This window comes from Mauremys reevesii, linkage group 6 (assembly GCF_016161935.1).
Source record: "Mauremys reevesii isolate NIE-2019 linkage group 6, ASM1616193v1, whole genome shotgun sequence".
Classification (NCBI taxonomy): domain Eukaryota; kingdom Metazoa; phylum Chordata; order Testudines; family Geoemydidae; genus Mauremys; species Mauremys reevesii.
In genome coordinates, this window is record NC_052628.1 from 76,982,762 (window position 1) to 77,006,902 (window position 24,141).

The window sequence follows — 24,141 nt, forward strand, 5'->3', positions numbered from 1 at the left end:
AACTCTGTCCTATACCATGCAACCAAGTCCAGCAACTGAGAATCAGTCTTTCCCCTGCACTCCTGTGTCTCTCTCACACTAATTACATGTACCTGTTGGAGACTCCTTCATTTAAAATAGCTGTAATATTTACATACTGAGTGAAGAAAAGCCTAATGTGACTACTCTGGAAGCTACTTGGAATATCCAGAAAAATGACCTTTGGCCTTGGATAAATTTAACACATAAGGAACCAATTATCCTTAGTCCTTACATGTGTGTGCGGAGTTCTATGGTAGTAGGATGCAAGGCGCCTTCCCCTTTGTCTAGAACTGCCTGCATAAGGGCTAGCAATAATTGTGTCACTTAGACTCAGAGAAGTGCAGGGACTGTAATTATTCTTAGCCCTTGTGCAGGGAGTAGAGATGGGTGACATCTTTTGGATGAATAGTTTATTTGCTGAAAAAGCCAGTTTTGGTTGATCAGAAACTATTAATGAATTTGACCTGATTAGTTTCTGCTAGGAAAAAGTCTTTTATGGCCAGCTTCAGGGGCAGAGCATGTGTGCGCATATATTTCCCCTTCCCCACCTTAAAACCTGTAGCCTAGTGGTTAAGGCACTTGTCTGAGATGTGGGAGACTTAGGTTTGAATCTGCACTCTGGAGCAGGGTCTTGAACTCCATTCTCTTCACTCCCCTGCGGGTGAGCCTCTTAACCACCAGGCTGTTCTGTGGTGGGTTGCCCTCAGTCTCTCCTGCTGAAGCTGTTCCTCTCTGTAGAGAGATTTAAATATTAATTGGAGTAGAGAGAGACTAACTATAGCTTGGTGAGAATAACTATTGCTTGGTGATTAAGGCATTCACTGAAGGGGTAGGAGATGTGGATTCACATGTTCTCTCTCCCTGATTCAGAGCTAAAAGGTTAAGGGAAGCGCACACACTTTTCTGAAGCTGAGGAAGGAAACATTTTGGACAACTCAAAATGGACCTTTCTGATTTCCTGACACATTCCAAACATTTTTGGAACTGAACTCAATTATTTCCCCCCATTTGCTGGCTGAACCAAAATTATTATTTACCCAGATCTAGTGGGGAGTGCTAGAGAAGGCCCCTTATGTGTTTATAAATTGATGAGGGCCATAGGTCATTTTTCAGAAGTTCTGTACCTACCTCTTCAGGCAAGCTCTCTCTCAGTGCTCTCCATAGGGTCACAGAAAGATCTACTTTTCCGAAAAGCTTCTGAGCACATTTCTCCAAAACACATACCTTTTATTTGGGGGGGCACAGCTATAGGAACAGCTTGAGCAGTGAATGCATGTACCTGGAATCTGCTCAATATGCACATTATCTGAACAATTGGTTGTAATGTTATTGGGAGTCCTGCAACAGAGCTGCTGCAAGATGGCCATGACAGTTTTGTTTATCTGAATATACAGATCTTGAAGAAATCATTGCCAGCTATGCTGTAGACTTCTTGAAATGCTGAACATATCCATACAATTCTGCCTGAAGTGTTCTACCTCTGTGACTGACTAATTGAAAGTAGCACTGCTATCTACCAGTGGCGCCTGTACAAGCAAACAAAGCAAACATTTTGCTGCAATATTCCACTGATAGAGTGACCAGACGTCTCAATTTTATTGGGACTGTCCTGATATTGACTTGTTTGTCCTGCATCCTGACCGATGTTCAGTCGGGACGTGAATTGTCCCAATATTTTGCTCTCCGGCGCACAGGTGGAGGGGGCTCACGTCCCCGCCCCAACTCCACCCCCCGCCCTGCCCTGACTCCGCCCCTCCCTCCCCCTTGGATCCCTCCCCAAATCCCCACCCCCTAACTGCCCTATTGGATCCCTCCCCAAATCCCCGCCCTGGCCCCACCTCTTCCCCAAGCACGCCACATTCCTCCTCCTCACCCCTCCCTCCCAGGCTTGTGCTAATCAGCTGTATGGCAGTGCAAGCGCTGGAGGGAGGGGGGAGAAGCAGGACGCAGCAGCCAGCGCAGGGGTGCTGGAGGCAGAGCGAAAATGAGCTGGTGCGGGGGGAGCGGGGTATGGAGCTGATGATGGGTGCTCAGCCCCCACCAATTTTTCCTATGCTCTGGCGGCTCTTGGGGTTTTTTTTTGCTCCACCGGCACCACCGCCCCCTCCCTCCCCCCGCATCCCGATATTTCACGTCTCTCATCTGGTCACTCTATTCCACTGATGACTGCCCTAAATTTGGGCAGCACTGGCAGACTTATTAGGACAAACTCAGCTAAACTAGCACAAAACACGCAACTTTAATTTAACCCAGTTTTATCTGTAAATGCTTCTTTTAGTTTTTGTTTCCTCATCCAGCTCCTTTTGCTTTGAGGGATTAATGCAGATACCTCACTCACACTGACTTATTTTAGGCCCTTCCTATTGGGAAGCCTTTTGACTCAAGTCATGTCCACAGTCCTTATTCCATTATGAAGTCATCCTCTTTGTCAAAGATTATGGCCTGTTGAATGTTGTTTGCCATCTATTTAAACCATGTTGTTTGACACATGGAATTTAACCCTTTGCTAATACATTCTCCCCAGCCAGCATAGATCTTGTATAATCATTGCCATTATATTAAGCCTAACATACAAATGTATACAAACATCAGATCCTTAATTCTTTTCAAGAGAAGGAGAGTCAATTATATTTTAAATCTGAAGAAAATATGCAAATAAATGTTTTATATATTGCAATTAGGCTATCTCCGACCAAAAAGGAGAAACAACTTTGGTATTTTTAAAATATATTTTAGTTAAACCTTAACAATCCTATCCTTCAGTTTTCTCCCGCTGTAAATGGAAGTATCAATAAGGTCTAAGAAAATAATTTCTAATGAATAATTTATTCAATTACTTTTGTCCTTTTCATGTATTTTCCTTCAAACATATAATGACTTTTAATATTTCATTATAGATATAAATAATTCAGGTAAATAATTCCTGGTCTGTTGCTCATTTGCAAGCAGTTTGTTGCATTTTTTATGTTCAAAATTTGAAATTCAAGCTGTGAGACTGGTTATTTAAGTCACAAGTTTAATTCTATTAATGGGATCAATCTAATTCTTAGAATTAAGTTTCTTAAGAGAATATTTGTGGGCAGTGAATTGCTTTCTACAGATATTCTTTGATAGTTACTTGCCATTCTTTTTCCATGAACATTCCAGCTAGTTGCATTTCTTCCTCTAATATTTTTAAAAAGCGAAGACAGCTGAGGCACAAATGCAGTCAAAGTAAATTTATTTAAAAGTTAGAGTGAAATTATTACTTCTAGTAGTAATATCTGCCTCACAAGGTGGTGGGAGGCTTAATGAATTAAAAAGCACTTTGAAAGTACTATTGAAGTACAATCTGCTACCAAAATCCAATTTAAAGAGTGTATTTCTCTAGGAATGATGAAATACTAGAAAATATATTGTAGGGATAATAATGAACTGGCAGGAAGAATAGATTAGATTTTGACTTATGAGATGGAAAAGCTTTTAACTTCTATGAACAAATCTGTTTTTAGCAAATTTTTTAAATTTACAAAGAATATAAACAAATGAAACGATCTTAAAGGATCAGACACTATAAAATGTTTCTGGTTTCAACACTGTAGGATGGCTGCAAAAACCCTGGAGAATCTAACTTCCACACTGACAGCTCCCCCAAAATAGACATGTTTTTCTTTTATTTGGATCAAGCTCTAACTTTTGAATTTAACAGGAATAAGAAAATAGAGAGAGAACTCTATAAAGACTCTGAAAACTGATCATAAAGGCTAAAAAAGGGGAAAAAAATCAAGCTGAGAAACAAAAGATGATTTAGCATGTCCTCTCCACTAGAGCTGGAGAATGCTGGAATGGTAACACTAGGGTTCAATCCAGGACATATGGTGTTAGTTACATAAAAATAGCTATATAAAGTATCAAAGAAGCAAAATGTTAGCTGCTGCTGTCGAGTTTTTCAAAGTGTGATTTGAGATCCTGGTCATCATGTCAAGCAGAAGGAAAAATATTGTAAAAAATTAAGATTTGTGTATGTGGAATTCCATTTGAACAGGCACAAACATACCCTCTGTTGAAATGGTGTTCCACATTCTGTCTCACTCCTACTCTATCGTGCAAACCCAATTCCAAATCCACACATATAATGCTCACTAAGATAACACCTAATCAGAGCTATAGGCACCTTTCACACACAGTTAATACCACAACAATAGAGCAATAAAATCAGCAGCACCCTAAATCAGAAAATAGTAACTTAAAAATGAGTCAAACAGCCCAGCCTACTCAACAGTCCTGACTGCATCCTTCCCTCAACAATAGCTTAGAAGAATAGATGGGCTTTGTACTGGGCTCAAAAAGTCAACATGTTCAGTTATTTTGGCTCAAGAAAGAGCAGTAACTTGCAAAACTGAGGAGCCCTTATAGCACGAGAGAGCCCTGCTGGAACTCCCTTCTCTTGTAAATGAATGAGGCTCCAACCTGAGCTTCTGAAATGCTTGCAGTTTTGGTAGTATGGCATGAGTGAAGACACAATCTGTTAGAAGTTTAGGGCCTTGTAAGTAGAAACTAATACCTTAAATTTCTTCCAAATATCCAAAGGTCACAGGTTAATTTTCTTAAATTACTGGTTTTATATGCTGCCAGGGGGAAATACCACTCAGCAAGTGGGCCACCTCATTCTGCACCTGCTTCAGAATCTGAATGGATTCAAGGTGAAGCCTCATGTAGAGCGCACCATAGTATTCTAAGCTCCAGTGCTAAAGGCATAGATAACAGTAGCAAGCTCTTCATTTGAAAGAAAAGATTTCAACCTCCTGACCACACATAGATGTTGGGGGTAGGAAAAGCCACTCTGACTACTACTGTTGCTATCTGATAATCAGACAAGTTAGGAATCTAACCAAAGCCCCAGAGTATGAATGCCAGTGACAAAAGGCACACACACCCCCCATATCTAAGGTTGGATATAATTCTCACTGTTCTGCAGTTACTTCTGTAACCTACCCACACTCTTCAATTTTATTTGGATTGAGCCATAACCAAGTAACTTTCATTCAGGCCCTGCTCTCAACCATACTCTGGGCAAGTCACTCAACTGCATTGGCTGGATCAGAAAAAGTTGAGACACTGAGCTGGGTATCATCATGTTGCCGGCTCAAAGAGCCCGAGGCGGAGCAACAGCAGGGTTCGTTGCCCGGTGTGCGTCGCACTAATTATCACACCAGGGTGGAGAAGCAAAACCAGGTTTATTTGAGCCCAAATATGGTGCCAGGGAGAAAAGCATTCTCAAATCCTGCACACCCGCGCGCAGGCGGGATCCCAGCATTTATACCCCCCTTGTTTGTGTAAGCCTTTTGTTCGGTTTTCCCCCTCACCCCTCCCTTTCCATCAGTAGCTACATTAGGCATTACATTTCAGCGTGTTAGAAAAGGTCTCATCCACAAGCTTATCTCTGGCCTTCACAGAACAAACGCATACAGATTTTCCTTCCCCCTCTCCCCCTCCTCCCCGCCGCTTCTGCTGTTTCAAACTCCTACATTTGCAAGCTGAAATTGCTGACAGCTACACATTTTGCTTACAGTCTGTTAGCATCTTAGGCTGGTTAAAGTTCACAGCATGTAAGAACTTTGGTTCACTTCAGGCCCAAAGTCACAACTTTGGTTTACTCAGGCCTAGTGGCACCAACAATCATATTGAAGACACTATAGCCCATGTTTCCTCATTAATGTTCCCAGTGGCCTCATATGCACATTCAACAAGAAGGGAGGCAAAAGGGAACTCGAGGGAACCCTTCATGAAAGAGCTTCTAGGGGAGAAGAGCTATTGCTCAAAACTATCCTATGGAAATGCTCAGCAAAAAAGGATCAGAGCCACTCCAGAATGCCCTCATTCAGTCTTTCTGTGGTCTGCAGGTGAATCAGTAACAGGTTGTGATCAGTGGTATCAAATACAAGTGATAGATCTAATGATAATAGCATGGACCCCAGCATACCTGATATTCATCCTTTTCTAGGAAGAGTAGTCGACAATAGTGCAAACGATACATACCAAAGTAAATACTCAGAATGACAAAGGTCAAGGAGATCAGAAGCATCTAAATACATAGTGAGACTTTTCTCACCACAACCCTTACAAGAACTGAAACAAAAATTGAAAGAATCCAAAGAGTACAATAATTGTCCAGATTATTAATGCTAAGTGATGGGGTTTTTTATACAATAGCCTCTTTAAGAGAAGTTGACAGTCTGTCCTTCCTAAGGTAGATGTTGCCAATCTTCTGCTAGCCTGGCTCCAAACCACAATTTGTGGCATGAAGTACCCTCAACACATTCTATGTCTGCACTGAAATTCAAGCAGAGCTGACTTAGTATTTATCCCCTCAAGATATTGTCTTGCTGCAAACAGTTTAGCTCAAATCTGGATGACTGTATCCACAATTACACTGTCTTACTAGCAGCTCATGTACTATTAGCAGCATAGAGAAAGGGGTGAGTTATTTTAATGGAATGGCAGAATTTCCTCAGTGCCCCACCCTGTCACCAGGTGTTACAGTACATCAGGGAACTGCATGTTAAATCCTGCTGAGTCATTGCTGTAGATGTGGATCATAAGATTCCATCTTAATGTGTTTCCAAAACAGATAGCTAGGGTTTGAACATGAGGATCTTGAAGAAAGGAACCTTAAAAATAGCCAGACCTGAGGATTAGGTTTAGACTGGGGATTCACGTGGCAGTATTTTTTAATATTGTAGATAGCATTAAGAAGAAAAGAAAGAAAAAACAGAAGTTTGAAAGGGATATAAAGATATGTGCTTCAGGTGCAAAACCAATCTCTGATTTAAGGAGGTGGGATGAAATTTCCCCTCTGAGCAAGATATGCCCTAACTGCCCACTTCAGGGATTCTTACTTCTTCTATTAAACCATCTGGTATTGTCCACTATCAGTTACAGTATACCGGACTAGATAGATCCTGTATAGCAATTGGCCAGTCTTCCTAATTTCCTTCTTATCAACAGACCAGGCCTCAGAAGAATTGATATTTTGATCCTATGAATATGTTTTTTAAAACAATAGGTAGTGTTAGGAGTACTATAAGAAGAATTTGTAGGTTACTAGAATTACAACCCCATTAAATAACTGCTGGACTACGATTTGTGGTTCCTATACAGAGTAGATTTGCGTGTTTATAAATCAAATGGCTGAACACCCCATATATTTCTCCACCTTTTTGGCCTTTTGACATTTATAAAGTAGATAACTAAAGCAATTTATAATGAATCACTGATGGATGGCAGTGTCATTTCTGGAGGCATACAAACAAATGGTCTATACATATTAAAATGTTGCTAAAATTATGATCCTATAAATATTCTCTTTATTTTGAAATCTACTAAAACCATATTTTTGATGCTTATTATTTTGAACATGGTCCTTACCCTGTCCTTGAATCCCTTCACTGTATCCTTTTTTCGCAATTTGTCACTGCCTTTAAGGCCTTACATGTTTTTGTACCTGACTATGTAATGGTCCTTGTCTCATTTTCCTCCTGCACATCAATGCTGGCCTTCCCTGCCCAGTTTTGTGGTATCTCCAGGCCTTCTTTACAGCTTCCCCCTTTGTGTGGTATATAGGGCTGGCTAGAAAACACAACTTCTGTTTTGTGAAAATTTTTGAGATTTTGATATTTGTTTTCATTTTGATGCAGAATAAAAATTCTGACCTTTCAATTAAAAAAAAAAACATGGAAGAAAGAAAGAGCCACCCCAGAATAGTCAGTGGCTAGAGCGCTCACCTGGGATGTGTATGCAAATCTGGGTCCCCTATATGCACCAATGGTACATTATTATAAACAAAGGGTTGGAAGAGATCTCAAGAGCTAATGTAGTCCAGCTCCCTGCATTGAGGCAAAAATTAAGAGGGTTAGACCATCCTTGACAAATGTTTGTCTATTCTGGTAAGAGTTTTTTTCTTGATATCTAACCTAAATCTCCCTTGTTCCAATGACTTCTTGTCCTACCCTCTGTGGACATGGAGAACAATTCATCACCATTCTCTTTGTAACAGCCCTTAACATATTTGAAGACTGGTATTGGGTCCTCCCTCAATCGTCTATTCTTAAGACTAAACGTGATCAGGTTTTTTTTAACCTTTCCCCTGACGTCAGGTTTTCTAACTTTTTATCATTTCTGTTGCTCTTCTCTGGACTTTCTCCAGTTTGTCCACATCTTTCTTAAAGTGCAGTGCTCCAAACTGAGGCCTCACCAGTGCTGAGTAGAGTGGAACAAATACCTCTCTATTTCAGACGTAACACTCCTGTTAATACACCTAGAATTAGAAAATAGCATACTTAACTAACTCACAATGGTACTATGAAGATTATTTGTGAAGTGTATCGAGATCTTTAAATGAAAGGGACTGTTGAAGTACAAAATATTTACATTGGAGATTTTCTATGAAAATTCACTCAGCAATATGTTTGAAAGTAAGTAGAGAAGGCCCCAAAGAACTCTTTCTATTAGTTTCACTGCATAATTCAATCTTTTAAATACAACAGCTGACACTTAGTCACAAAAATTCTGGTCCTATCCAAACATGGTTTTATTCCAGGTGTACTTCTGAAAATTAGGCTGCGAATGAGATTGTCTGTCTGCCTTTTTTACGTTGCTTGTTCTGTTGGCTTTGCAGCCTAGTACACCCAAGTGGCCTGTTTAAGTTAGAATTCAAACACAATAGTTCACTGATGGTTTGTTAATGAACAAAGCTGATCTAAGATTAAAAATATATAGACTGAAGGAGAGAACTTCAAAGAATCCTGTGTAAACAAAACTGCCGCTCCAGTGACCATGTCAGAGGAAACAACTGTTTTAGTTAAAATTAGGCAGAAGACAATCACATGAATTTTCACTTTACAATTCTTTTCAATGGCCTGTGGGTCTTGGCTCTTGACATGGTTTTGCTCAGAGTATCTCTAAAGTGGTCATTTTAATCTCTGGAAATCCCTCAGGCTCCCCCCCCCCCCCCGCCACCCTCTCCAGGAGTTTTTCTATGATCATGAGCCAAAAAGGACTGGAAAGAACTTAAACTTGTTATCAAACGTATCATATAGCATATAAAGCAGCAGAGCAAATTGTAAACTGGTTAAAATAGTACTGGGGGCCAGGTGTGGGGGAGAAAGAACTTCAACCAGGCTAACTTTTTGTTTTACTTTTTATTTTATTTAATTGGCAGTTTTCCTCTGTTTATTTATGAACTACAATGTAATACATTCTTGTACTGGAGACTTCTGCTTCAGGTAGTGAGGGAAGCTGTTGATGTAAAAAATTCCTTGAGAGTTTAATCAACTGTCTTGATTAAGCTTCATTTTAAACAGTTAGAGGGCCTGATCCTGCAAGATGCTGAGCCCTTTCAACTCAGTGAAGTTAGAGGATAACAGTGTCTGAGATTTGAGCAGTGAATGGCAAAAGACCTGAAGAGTCCCCATGCTGCAGTTCTAATATGGGAAGACCATAACAGCATGGAAATTACTATGCCACGGGACCACTGAGGAGGGAGTGCTGTAAGGCGTGCTATGTAAAGTGTGCATGTGCATGTGCTTGTGTTTTAGTGATAGTGAAGTTTGTGTTTGATTTGCTGCTGCCATGAACATATTTATAAACGAGAAGGTACTGGATACTGTAGCTGCTATACCTTGTCCTCAACTGCAACCTAAAGGATGTGAAGATACAGTGTGTGCCACTGTGAGCTTTGATACACAAATCCCATTATCTGAACACTGTCAGTCAGCTTCAACTGGTACAAAGGCAGGAACAATAGTGTGGCTGTCAGTGAACAAATGCTTAATGGAGCATGATACCTTTTAGATTTTCCCTCTTGTTTTAAACATGAGATTTACAGTACTGTGTGTGTGGGTAGCATTTGGTGTCAAAGGCAAACTTTATCTCATTTAACGTAACACTTGAATTATACTGCCAATTAAAATAGTCTCTTGTTAAAACAAACCACTGATTCTCAGAATCCTCATCATGGTTTATACAAGAACTGATATGTTGGGTCAATATTGCTCTTTCAAAAGCAAAGCCAAAAAAAAAAGTGTGGGGGGGATTGAGTTGTGGTGTAGTAGTTATGTATTTTGCTAACAACTTACATTTAAAGTTTGTTTCCTTAACATAAAATCATTATTTCATTTAAAATAAGAAATTGAGTTGAAAATAAAATGGGAGACTTCATATGTGATGCATTACTGTTGGCATGCTTGAACTTTCAAGAGTCTTCAGTTAAGGGCCAGCTTCAATAAAACTCTATCCGGCTTCTACACCTTGGAATCTCACACAAGGCCAAACCAGTGTGGCTTGCACTGGCTTCTGCAGCACAGAAGTTGGATGGAATTTTGGTGAATCTGGCTCTGAAATATAACTTTCAGAAATATAGACTTTTGATGTCCAGAAACCTCATTAAATCCAGATAATGGCAGATAGATATGTGATTAAAGATTAAAACACAGACAACTGTATAGAAAACCTGTTAACTTTTCTACTATCATGCTCTATTTTTCTAGTAGTAGTAGTATGGTAGTGCCCATTATGTTCTAGGTGTTGTCTATATAGAGGAAGACATATCCCATGCTCCAAAGAAGCTTACAATCTAAGGACCTGATCCTGCAAACACTTATGCAAGAAAGTAACCTTACACAATAGTACATCCCCAAACCTACTCACGTGTGTTTGCCAGTATGAAGCTGAATAAATGTAGAGAAAATTCTTATGTTTATGTTTAGATAATTCTAGAGTCTTTGTTCAGGCAAGCCTCCTGTTTAAGTCAAAGATAGGTTTGACTGCATAAAGTCTGTATGATTTAGAGTATTATATTTAATTAATATTTATATAGTACTATAAGTGAACTGATACATGGGTTTTATTTGTCTACTAAAACACAAAAATATGTCAAATTTATTTAATTTGTGATTACTGGATTTAGATTTTTTTTAAATAACCCTTTTTGTTTGACAATATAAACTTCCTGTATTCAGATTCCTTGGAATTATTTGTGTGAATTTCTAATTTAGGTACTCTGGATCAGCTGATCTTTTCTGCACTAATTTTACTGGGACTTTTGCCATTGATACAGCAAAAGTAGGATGGGTCTCTCAGTTTATCGCTGTTTTCCTGATAATTTTACTTTACTTGCAGTCAGTAAAGATGCTCCAGTACTCAATAGTGATGATTATGCAACCTTGTTTTTATTTGCTATTATTCCAGTAATATCTGGACTAATTGGGCCTGAATAAAAGATATTGAATTTAAAATATGTTGCTTTTCCTTCTAATGTTGCATGTCATTCCAATGTTATTTCTGTCCAAATTTCAGAGAGAGATCTGTACAGAATAGATCTGAGAGGAGGATTTGGCATAAATGTTGCTAGAACTACTACTTGGAATAATTTCATTAAATTGTAGATCAGAATACTGCATGGCATTAACCTATTTGATTGTACTGGCTAATGAAATTCAAATGTTATTTGGGTGACATAGTGGCCAAACAGAATACTAAGGCTAGCAAAGACCCTGAGTGTCATGTGGAGGCTTCTGTAGACAAGATGAATTGCTGCTAGCTAATTTATGGAGGAGCACTAACAGAGGATGCTACACATTCTGGTCTCCGAGACAAAGTGCTTTGATAAGGCAGCTGAAAAATGAGATATTTTGATTTTTTTTCTTTGCCTAGGAAAGTGGCCTTAATCAACACTCCCACTTATTTTAATGTGAATTTTGCCTACGTAAGGAGTGCAAGACCAGGCAAAATGTTATTTGAGGTACAATTCTTTTGTTGAACAAAGTTGTACATGTTGCTCAAGTATTTTCTCTAAGAATGCTCAGTTGGAACAATGTAGCCCCAAGGTGTGAGACTTTATGTTCAATCTTCTTAATTCAGATTTTAGGGTAAATTTTTTGTAAATAATTGCTGGCCCTGATCTTGATGTTTTCCATGTCTCCCTTGTCTATAAGCTTGCCTACTATCACCTATGGAACATTGGCAGAATTTGCCCTTATATTGACCGTTCTTCTACTGAAATCCTTAGTGATGCATTAATCACTTCTTATCTTGACTATTGTGGTTCCCTCTTTTATAGTCCTTCATAAATCTTTATTATCTAAACTTCAGGGGATCCAGAATATTGTGGCCAGACTTTCTCTTTCGAGTAAATATGACCATATCAGCTTCATGTTCCAGAACCTTTCCTTGCTTTCTACTATATCAGCCTTCAAATCCACCTCAAAATGGTCCACTGGCTTTCAAAATGTTTCCTGGACTTATTCTACTGTACTGCTTTGAACTCCTATCCACCTACTAACTTGGCTAAAACTGTCTTGGCCTTCTCTCTGTCTCTCCTCTCCATAATTTGTGTTCATTATTTATCTATCACGTCATCTATCTAAGGCCTGGTCTACACTGGGGGTGGAGATCAATCTAAGTTATGCAACTTCAGCTATGTGAATAATGTAGCTGAAGTTGACGTACTTAGATCTACTCACCATGGTGTCTTCACTGCGGTGAGTTGACTGCTGCCGCTCCCCCATCGACTCTACCTGCACCTCTTGTGGTGGTGGTGGAGTACCTCGTAATTCTAGTATTATGTTTGCTATTTGTTAGTCACAACTTCAATAAAGGTAGTTTACTTTAAGATAATATTTATAATCTGTAGCAGCATAGGAGATTTGAAAGTTTATAAAGCTACAAACTGAGTTTTTTATTTATTGCACATATTTTGTTCCTCAAACACACAAGTGGTAGACTTTGAACAGGTAAAGGATTTATAATGATTTTTAGAAATAAAGTTTTAAAATATTTTATGTTCAATATATGAATCTGTTATTAAGTCCTGAATTTAAGGTTTGAAATATATTGAAGACAATGCTTTGCAGAAAGGGTGTGTATGGGGGGAGGGGAACATTTACCTCTTGGAGTATTTTTCTTGGGAAGAGTGTTTTCTTTAGCAAGTCATTACATCTTTTTTTATTCTCCTCCCTGTTGAGTGAATGGCCATCTCTGCTCATAATGTGCATGCTCAAACGAGAAATAATAAGTCAACAAAAAGGAACTAATGGTCTGTCTTTAGACAGCCTGAAAGAACTGCTGTAAAAGAAATGTGAACTGTCCAAAATAATCTGTGTGGTGTTAACTCTTAAGCCTAGTAGTGGTATTGAGTCAGTTTTCAAATAATTTTAAGCACACAATTGTTAATTTAATTAGGACAATTACTGATTCCTTCTGATTTGTGAGTTAAATTCACTAGGGTCATGTTAGGAACTAGGATAGGAATTCTTCAGGACAAAAGCCATAAGAGACCTTGCACATGTTGAGCTCCTGTTAAATAGTACCGGTAATAATGTGGTAATGGGTGAGATATCCTCCTTCAAAATAAAAGTGTTTTTTTTTCCTGGTAAAATATGCTCTGATTTTTATAATGAGATTTATTTACAAGGTGTGAGTTGTGTTTAAAGTACAAGTTGAAGAAGAAAATAATTGCAGTGTTACTGCTTCTTTCTATACACCATAGTTCCATTGTTTGTGCATATTTTTTACAACAAATTCTAAGTATAAGGCTAACCAAAGAGTATATTTGAACTTGGAGTATAAATTCTGATATGATTTAACTTAAAGGTCTGCATTGTGAAGTCTAATTTAAAATATTAAGGATGCAACAGTCCAGAAAACTCTGCTTATGAAACACCCAGCCTTTTCTCTGAGGTACAAAACATCACGTGCTATAAGAAAGCTGCCAGTAGAAAAGTAATGGAGAGGAGCAGAAACAGAAAACAGGGACAAGGTCATGTCTGGAATATTTCAGAGTCTTAGCGAATGACAGATGAGTGTTAGAGGTATGAAGAAAAAGATCCACCGAGGGATTTTTTTTATAATTGGAATGAGAGTCCTGAGTATCTGGAGGGCACTCCTCAAATACATTTGGGATGACAGCTTTAATAACAGATTTGATGCTTTTGTTCTTTAGCTCCTTTTGAAATATGGCACGGTCACCCTGACTTGTGGTGATCACATCTGTCTGTGGCACATTTCATATTGAACACACTTTGGCTGTACACCATTTCATTTGCAGCTCAACCCCTCTTGATCAAAACTCTGAAAGTTGGACACAGAGTTCAAGGGTAGGATTAAAAAAATTCTAGAAATAAAATGTTGTAATCCTTCCTGGAGATTGTATTATGTGTCTATAGCATGAAATCTTAATGCAGAGGGCCCGTTGAAGATGCTGCATAACTCATGTCTTTACGTAGGATATAAATAGGATTCAAATAGATGGGTTCCTTGGGGTGCAACCTGGAACTGGGGTATCACTGAGCCCTCTGTGCCACCAACCTGGGCATCCTCTCATACTGTGATTCTGTTGCTAAGCCACAAACCTCTGTCAGTTACTACTTACACAGACATCCACGGGCAGGGACACACCCAGCTGAGTTACATGAATGCTTCTCCCAGTTCACTCATGAACTAACAATAGAGAGGCTCCAGCCAATTCCTGCAGCTCCCCAGCCTAGGACCCAAGGGCTGTACATCTTGCTCTAGTCAGAAGCCTGATGAGTGCAAGTTAATTACCCAGTCCACCACTTCTACAAAGGAAAGTTGACATGCCCCAGTTCTTGAAACCTTAGCAGATTTCCCAAGCACTTCAACCAAAACACACTGTTTCAGGTAAAATATAAAACAGATTTATTAACTACAGAAATATAGATTTTAAGTGATTTATAAGTAAAGAAGTGTACAGATCAAATTTGGTTACCATTAGAAATTGAAGTAAAATTGCAATCTGAGTTCCATAAACTAGACAGGATTTGAATCAAGCAGTGTATCACCCTGCTAGATAGTATAGTTCCTTAATACACAAGCTGGGATTCTCCTTTCTGCCTGGGACCACTTCCCCAGTTCCAAATCTTTGTCCTCCAGATGTGCTTCCAGGTGTTGGGGGGGGGGTGAGGCCAAGACATGATGTCATTTCCCCTCTTTTATACCTTCTTCCTGCTTGTTGGGAAGAACCTTTGCTATGACCTGGTTCAAGCAGTGTACGTGCTATCTCCGAGAAGTCTCCACTGTATACGGTTCCTGGGATAGTTCTTGGGAGTGTGGATTCCCTTTAATGGGCCATCAGCATGTCTGGCTGCTCCATTGTTGTACCTGAAAGGCTGGTTGTGGATGTTCCCATCCCTACAACATATTTCAGTAACGTACACAAAACTTCATAACTTCACATACAGTGATAGCACATCTAATCCAACAGGATATTAATGTTCAACAGATCAAAACTTTTTAAAATGATGCCTCACAAGGCAGACTTTATACAAAACATATCATAATTATGTGACAGTGGTGAATATGAGGGTTCAGAGTGGTGCTTCAAAGCACAGCATGCCACAATTGGTTTAATTTCACCCCAAATTTGCATTTGTTTAGTAATTCCTTCCAAAACTACTGAAGTATTACTATTGAAACACCCCATTCCATTGCACAAAACTTACCTTGATTCAGATACTCTTGCTCATTGATCTCTCAGTATAAAGTAACTGAAATTTCCAGAAAACATTTTCTAAATGTAATGAATTTCCCTTGGGTGAACATAAACCTAAGCCATTTTAGACAAGTTCCTGGCCAATTCTGGCTAGGAGATTACACAGCAATAATAAGACTTTGTTCAGATAGAAATCCAGCATATTTTAACATAATTTTGATTCATACCATAATTTATGCCTCCTGATGTAATTATATGACAATGTATGTCTCTGTACTCCATCCTCTGTCAAGACCTAACCATTATGCTTGTTTATTCCTAGGGGGAGAGAGAGAACACCTAAAATAAGTCTGAGCTAAGGTTGAAACTATATACCAGTAACTTTAAGGATGTAAAACATCACACAAATGTTGTAATTTTCCTAAAATCCATCATTAGAAATCCAGGAAATTCAGAATTAAGATTAGCCAAAAGAACTCCAAACACATTAAGTTCTGGAAATAACACAGAAAAGACACTGTAACAACCTTAATTCTGTCCTGTTATAGGTGTTATTACAGGGCAGAGTTAAGATTGTCATGGTACTTGAATTGTATGTTTCCGTAACTTAATGTTTTTGAATTTCTTTTAAGAAAATATCACTAGTTTCACTTAGGAGTGAATTGAGCTATTGACTTGGACCTGTGTAAAATTCATATTTAAACACAATAATCATTAAGTTATCTTAATTGCATTCTAATTTCTTCAAATGTAGCCTTCAAGATTTTAGTAAATTTTAACTAGAGCTGGTGGGAAAAAAATGAAGTTGGTTTTTTTTAAAGGACTTTTTGGTCAAATTTTGGAAAATTTTAACCAGCTCTAATTTTAGCTATGAAGTCTTTCTTTTTTTTAACCCCCATTATTGAGTTCATTCATCACAAAAATGCTAAATTTCTGAAAGGACTCAACTTAAAATTATTTTTCATTAATAAATTAATGGATCTATTTGTAAATTCTCAAGAAATTCATTCTAAATTCGGTGCTGTGATTTTGAAGAGGGAAGATACCATGTATTCATTATATAAAGCAGAGATTCAACCTCTTTATTACATACGTGCAAAACTCACCATTAACTATGAATCCATGACTGGCATTTGAATAATAGCCCAGAATTACACAATGTGTTGGTGTTTTCCTTTAGAACAATAGTGTCTTGACAACTATGAGTGTTGTCCTGGAATACTATATATGGTTTTTATCACGCCTTCTAATCTGTCCAGATTTTACATACCCTTAGGTGAGGTAATGGATTTGTCTCTGTGTCCCATTAAAATCTGTCTTTTCAAAGAACTTAGTTATCTTACTGTTGGGTTTTGCTATTGCTTTGTCTCAGACTTTCTGTACTAAATCTGTTCATTCTGTTTCTCCAGCCTAGCACAGCCTCCCACCATTAAGCAGATGCCACAATATGTATTCCCCATGAAATAATGCTGAAAAAGTGTGGTAGACTCCTTTAATTCTGAGAATTACTTTACTCTAAATTTCTTGTGGCATTTTCAATTGTTTCCATACATTGAGACTCTTTTACTTGCTTTCCAGTCTGACTGTGTTAGAAGTACTGCATTAATGGCAGGCTTCTACTTTTTGCAATAGTTATAAATGCCTATGTACTGCTTTGCCTCTTTGTGGTGTTTTAGAAGCATTAACTAACCCTCACAAAAATACCTGTGAGGCAGGTAAATTATTATTATAGTGGAGGGAATAATTTGCAATAAATAACATATTTAACAAGTTTAGCCTTCCCCCCAGCCCATTTCCTACTAGGAATATCTGTGAGCCTATCATCATTTCCTCAAATGTATTTGGTGTATGAAATGGGTTTATTTTACTGTAAGGATTGATTGAGATACACCACTACCTCAATATAACGCCACCTGATATAACACAAATTTGGATATAACACAGTAAAGCAGTGCTCGGGGTGGGGGGCTGCGTACTCTGGTGGATCAAAGCAAGTTCAATATAACATGGTTTCACCTATAATGTGGTAAGATTTTTTTGGCTCCCAAGGACAGCGTTATATCGAGGTAGAAGTGTAATTGGCTGCAAGTATTTGGTAATTAATATTCAGAGTTTGAGGTGTGATTGGTCTCATAAGTCACTTTATATTGTTTCTGTTGTCTGTCTGGACATGCATATTTCCTGTAATCTGGAGGAAGCCTTGGGAAAAAAAATGGAGATATACCTATCTCCTAAAACTGGAAGGGACCTTGAAAGGTCATTGAGTCCAGCCCCCTGCCTTCACTAGCAGGACCAAGTACTGATTTTTGCCCTCAATGGCCCCCTCAAGGATTGAATACTCAACCCTGGGTTTATCAGGCCAATGCTCAAACCACTGAGCTATCCCTCCCTTTATCTAGAGCTCTGAGAGTTTTTAGAAAGGTGTAACAGTTTAGGGAGAGGTAGCAGCTAGTCAGGATTAGGAGATTCTTTCAGGGCCACACAGGCCTTGCCTGAAGCATCATACCTAAAAAATTAAATAGGGTTACTGTCAGAGTTAATTTAAATGTAATTTCATTTCCTCTAGTCACACTCACACAAAGGAAATGCATGTGCATTCATAGTCCTAGAATGGTCAGATCCCTGCCTGGCTTATATAATATCCCTGGCACAGAACCATGTGGGAACTCTGTCTCCTTTCTAAAGGAGTGTCCCATGCCATTTAAAATATTTTTTGCATTTACTGCTCTGTACATTTCTGTCTCTCCCACCCCCACAGTCATTAACACAAAATAATTGCATGTGCTTGGATATGTGCTGTTTCAGTTGTGAAAGAGAGAGTTATATCCCTGTTTGGCTCATTTACTGGTCTGATTAAAATTAGTTTTCTATGAATAACTGCTAGTGGCAATTTGAAATTTGCTTCCCATGAGCATTCATGCAAACAACATTAATCACTTTATTGCTCATATAAAGCTGAGATAAAAGAACTGTGGACCTGGCTGATGCTAATTCATTTTAAAATGTAAGTGACTAGTCACAGAAAGATTTCCATCCAGTCATAATATTATCTCTGTCTTTTACAGATGAAGAAAATAAGGCAAAAAGATTAGGTAACTTAACCAAGGCAATAGCAGGACTCTGTATCAGAGTCAGGATTAGAAGGTTGAATTTCTGAGCCTTTGCTCAGACCACATCTCCCTTCCAGTGAATGTATTTTTGATGTAGCAAGAGAGTAGAGATATTGTCATGGGTTCCAAACTTTCCAACACTTACTTTTTTATTGATGCAAATCTCTTTGGTAATATCCATGTATCTTGTCTCCTTGGAAAAGCTCCATTGGTCAGAGGCCCTCTGTCATCACAAGGTGCAAGTGACCTTTCAATAGAGCAGATAGTTACAAAGAGTTTGTTGCGATGGTATTGGCATTGTACTGTAGTGAACAGAAATTCATCACTACCACCTGCTGTTCTGTTCTGGTGTTCAGTTCCCAAGTCATTCTGGATATAGCAGAAGCACATGTGGTGTCATGCCCATTTAAAATGGGTTTGCTTGTATTAAAGAGCTTGCAGAATCTAATGAATAAGACTCATGTGATCCATTCAGTAAAATAACATTTTAAAATTTAAGATTCTAAAATTTGCATTTCAGGGAGATTGAATAAGGTATTTTTGTATTCTGTGGTGTTTAAATACCAATTGATTGTTTAAAAATGAATAGTTACAAGACTGACAGGTGGATTATAGAGAGACCAGCACTATTTCGCATATATTACAATTTATACCATAGAGACACAAACTTATTAACATGTATTTCATGGAGAATAATGGCCATTACAGACACAATGGGTGTGTTACTTTGCTCAAGTCCATAGGGTTACTCAATATCAGAGATGTATTTGGTTTACTGTTTCCAATTCCATTCTGTATTACAACAGCTGAACTTACTCTAACACTGTGCAGCTAGTGACTTCAGTGAGAGTTACACCTGTGTAACTAAGGGCAGATTTGGGCCAATTGTCTTTACTTAATTGATTATAAGAGCACTGAAGGTAAGAGTTACAGTTGCTGGCTTAATGCCACCTTCAAAGTATTTGGGCCAGAGTTTCGTGAATTATTGATGGGCAAATTGACCTGAGCCTTTGCATAAAACTCAAGCTCAATTTGAACCAAACCTTTGAGATTAGAAAAAATAAAAATACATATATGTATGTATGTATGTATGTATAAACGGAATGGAATGGAAGCTTTGCCTGAATACATGTTGCAGGAGAGTGGGGTAGAGAAACAGAATGAACAGAGTTAGTACTGAGAGTCTGAGACAGATCAACAGCAAAACCCAGTCTTGTTTGGGACTAGAACTGGTCAGGAATTTTCTATCTAAATGGTTTTTCAATGGAAAATACACTTTATGCAAACATTTTGATTTTGCCAAAAAACTTCCATTGAGAAATTCAAAATGAATTATTTCAGGTTGGGTTGTTTTGTGTCTGTTTGCCTAAGCTGCTGCAGTGCTTCCTGGGAGGAGTTGTAATTCAGATGCCTCGTGCGCCATTTCTCCTCTTTGGACTGGGCACCCTGGCTGGACTATCTCTTTGTTGCACTTATCTCTCCCTTCTCGTTGGGAGACATGCAATCATTGTGTATTATGGGACACATAGCCTACCTGAGGAGCAGAATGGAGGCATGAAGCACCCAAATTACAATTTCCATGAGGCATTGCAGCAGCTCAGGCAAACACAAAAGTCAAACTATGTAGAACCAAGACTAAATGAAATATTTTATTTGGTTCAACAAACCAAAATGAAACCTTTTCAATTTGGGAATGTCATAATGTTTAGACATTTCCATACTGAATTTTTTTCTACACTTTGTGTTCCACCAAAAAGTCAATATTTTGACTTTTTATCCCATCTCTGAAATTTTAAAATATCAGAATATTTCATGGGATGGAAATTCTGATTTTCAACCAGCTCTAGCCTATAGGTCCTACTGTAACAGAAATAACAATGAGTTTGTACTCCTCACCTTGTCAACATTTGTGCATACCCCTTCATCTCCCCCCACCCCCATAGAATCATAGTTTATTAGTGTTGGAAGAGACCTCAGGAGGTCATCTAATCCAACCCCCTGCTCAAAGAAGGACCAGTCTCCAGACAGATTTTTACCCCATATCCCTAAGTGGCCCCCTCAAGGCCTGAGCTCATAACCCTGGGTTTAGTAGGCCAAGGCTCAAACCACTGAGCTATCCCTCCATCTCCCTGCTGTTTCAGAAGTAGAACCACTGAGAATATCATCCATGTAAATTTTTGACCTGGCTGGAAACTTAAGATGGGCCCAAGCCACAAAATTAGAATTCGAACCAGATCCATCCCCAAATTTCTTCACAGTTTGTGAGTTCAGATCTGGTGATTTGATCTGGACCCACCTTGACTGGAAACTGGAAGTACTGAAAATATTGAAAGGACCATTTTTGTGAGATCTCCAACCCACTTTGTACACTCAAGTAGTTCAGATAATTATCCAAAACTACTTAAACTATTTGAAGTTCAACAATAGCCACTTTTCAAATTCACACAATCTTAGAGAAAAATATTTTGTCCTTAGTCTGGGCACTTCAGTGACTCACTAATAGTAAGATAGTGCTGGTTGGAATTGCATGCCTTAGTAGCTAACACATGCTTATTTAATAAACTGGCAGGGTGATGATTTTGCACGATAGGGTGCACTGTTATTTTTGGACATACTTCAATTTGTTAAAAAATTCCATATAGCTCCAGATAACCTAATACTGCATTAAATACTGCTTTTCTTCTGTCTTTTTTTTTTTTGGCAACCTTTTCCATGCTCATTTTTTTTTTAACCTCATTTTTAGTCAAGTGGGTGTATTGGTGGCATGCACTATGGGTTAACCAACAATGAAAATCTAGAGGCCTAGATGACTGGTGCCTTCCCATACTGGAGGGCACAAGCTAAAGGGGAGGACACATGACCGCCCCATGTGTCTCCACCCTGCCCCCATCCTGGGGCCCCTGTACTCTCCCCACCCCTTCCCAATCTACGTTACCTGCTGAGCAGGCGGGGCTCTGTCCTCCCATTGCTCCGGCTCCCTCCCCTCCCGCCCCCCAGCATTTTCGGTTACTCTCCCTGGCAACTGGGCTCCGGCTGGGAGCAGAATGGAGCCACTCCAGTCGCTGTTCTGTGCTGCATAGCCAGCTGCCTGGGAGAGAGCCTGGCTGGGGAGGGGTGGCAGCAGCAGCCTGCTCCCTGCCAAGGCTCAACTTCTGGGGATAGGTGTTGGAGGGAAGAGAGGCCTCTGGTTCACTTGGTTGCTGTCCCTGGAAGCCAAACCTGGGCAGGGGGCAACCCACCACCACAGCTAAGCATTCTCCCAGGCAGCTGTTGTGCTGCAGCAAGCAGTGTCTCAGCGGCTCTGGCCCCGCCTGTTCTGCTCCCCCCTGTGCTGGCTGCTGGGGGTGCACTTGACTCTGCTTGCCCCCCCGACGCATCACCTTTAGAGGGATCAAACCCCACGTAGTGGCAGCATGGTCTAGAGGGCTGAGCAGAAGGTTGGCACCTAGGAAGTCCTAAGATTTTAATTGCACCTTTGCAACTGACTTGCTGTATTGCTTTGGGAAGCCACTTTATCTCTTTGCTTCAATTTACCCCAATATCTAATGTGGGAAATGTGACAGATATTGCAATTGCATGCAGTATCTCCGGGGACCATATTGTATTAAATCTATGAATAGTTTGTACGATTGTGTTCTTCTCCATGGGGGAGAGTTACCGTGGCTCCTACAGGAACTAAAAACAGTGGGTGGTGATTAAGATGAGTCACTGAGCTGAAACAACTCTAGAGAGGTACCACTCCTTGAAGTGGTTTGAATATACTGATTCAAGATGGGTTTTGCAGAGACTAAGAGAAAAAGGAAAAAGCTTTTGGTTTAAAAGGATGAGCTTGCCTTCTTTCCGATGCAGCAAATGGATAGTACCTTCTGTCCAGTGCGAGCTCCAATGCTTGTGGAAGAATTGAAAAGTCTTCAGCCTGTTAGGGCCCTATAAGATTGATGGGTATGTTCAGTGTGCATTTTAAATGTATTTATTATTTTTTGTTTTCTCCATAATGCTTTTACCTTAAAAATAGATATGCTTGCTTTTATGATTGCATCAATGTTTCAAGACATGAAGGCACAGTCCTGCCCTGAGGCACTCATAATCAAAGGAGAGCCAGTCAAGCAGGCAGGGGTTGGAGGGAGAGTTACCCCTCCCCCCAACTTATATATAATTTTTTCAGTTTATATAACAGCTTTCCCATAGGCAGCACACCAGAGGCGGGTCTTCAAAAGGGACTTGAATGTGGACAGAGTAGTGGTCTTGCAAATGAGCTCAGAAGGGAGATACTGTTTGAAGGGCACAGTGTGGGTGAAGGCTCTGAGGTGTCTAGGCAAGCAGCTGACAAATGAGTAGATGAAGCTGGGAAAATTGGCAGAGCAGAGAGAGCAAGATGATGAAAAGCAAGGCAAAGAAGGAAAAATAGGGAGAGAGAAAGCTATACAGGACTTTGAATGTGGTGGCAAGAAGTTTGAATTTGATGGGATAGTAGAGGAGAAGCCAGTAGAGGTACCTGGCTCCCACAGGAGAGATGGTGATTAGTTAGCCAATATTTGTACAATGATTTGAAAATGCAGAGTACTTTCAAAGTGTTAATAAACAAAATAATAATAATAATAGTTCTTAGGACAGAGCAAGGGCTGTGGCTCTGATTCAAAGCCCAGTGAAATCAATGGAAATACTCCTATTGACTTCAGTGAGCTTTGGGTCAATCCTATAGGTACACTAATCCTCCCTTTATCCCAGTGGCCAGCTACATGGGTTTGAAGGGTTTGAGGCTCATCTTGGATCTGTGGATTCCTTCCCTCATCCCTTGTGCTTTGTACTTTTCTCAGAATAAAATGACTTTATTTAGGCTTTGTTCCATTTATCAGAAGTGTGCAAAAATAACTGTCATGTTCAATTGCTATCACACCACATAACAGCTCTATACTCTTTTCAGTACACACTTAGCTGATTCCAAATATGAGCTAAATCCTGCTCACTTAACTCATGCAAATAGTCTCACTGATGTCAATGGTATTAGTCACACAAATGAGAGGGTGGGAGGAAGCAAGATTTGTCATGTGTTTTGTCTAAGAGCATGAACCAAAATGAAGCACAGAGTTAAAGAGTGGGGGAATAGCTTCATAGTTTTGCACAAAATCCACCATTTGCAAGTGATAATTTGGTTTACTTTTGCAGTAAAGCAAGAACAAAAAATTTAGAGTATCTTAAAAGTTAGTATTGAAGTATTGTGCTAGGACACATAAGCCTAGCATAAGTCAGAAAAATTAGAATAACTTGTCTGGTAATCTTAGTTACGAGTCAAGCAATACAATGACTGTCATTAATCACTTCCATTTTATATATGTAAGCAGAGTCAGAATGAGCTCTACCCTGACATCTGGTGGTGAGCTGTGGAAAAGGACTTCATAGGCTGATCTCATTTGCATGGGCACACCCACCCTGCCTAGCATGGAGGAACTGCTTGCCCAAATGGTCACTGGCTGCTGTGGGATCCTCAGTCTCTTTGTTATTGGGGCAGGAGTAATAACCAGG

The 24,141-nt window shown here is 39.3% G+C and overlaps 1 protein-coding gene across 4 annotated transcripts in view; it reads left to right on the plus strand.

Annotated features, from left to right (window-relative positions):
* The window catches only part of ADAMTS19 (ADAM metallopeptidase with thrombospondin type 1 motif 19), a 381,231-nt gene that overhangs the window by 74,025 nt on the left and 283,065 nt on the right, over positions 1 to 24,141 (plus strand). The gene's annotated exons all lie outside the window — the stretch shown is intronic.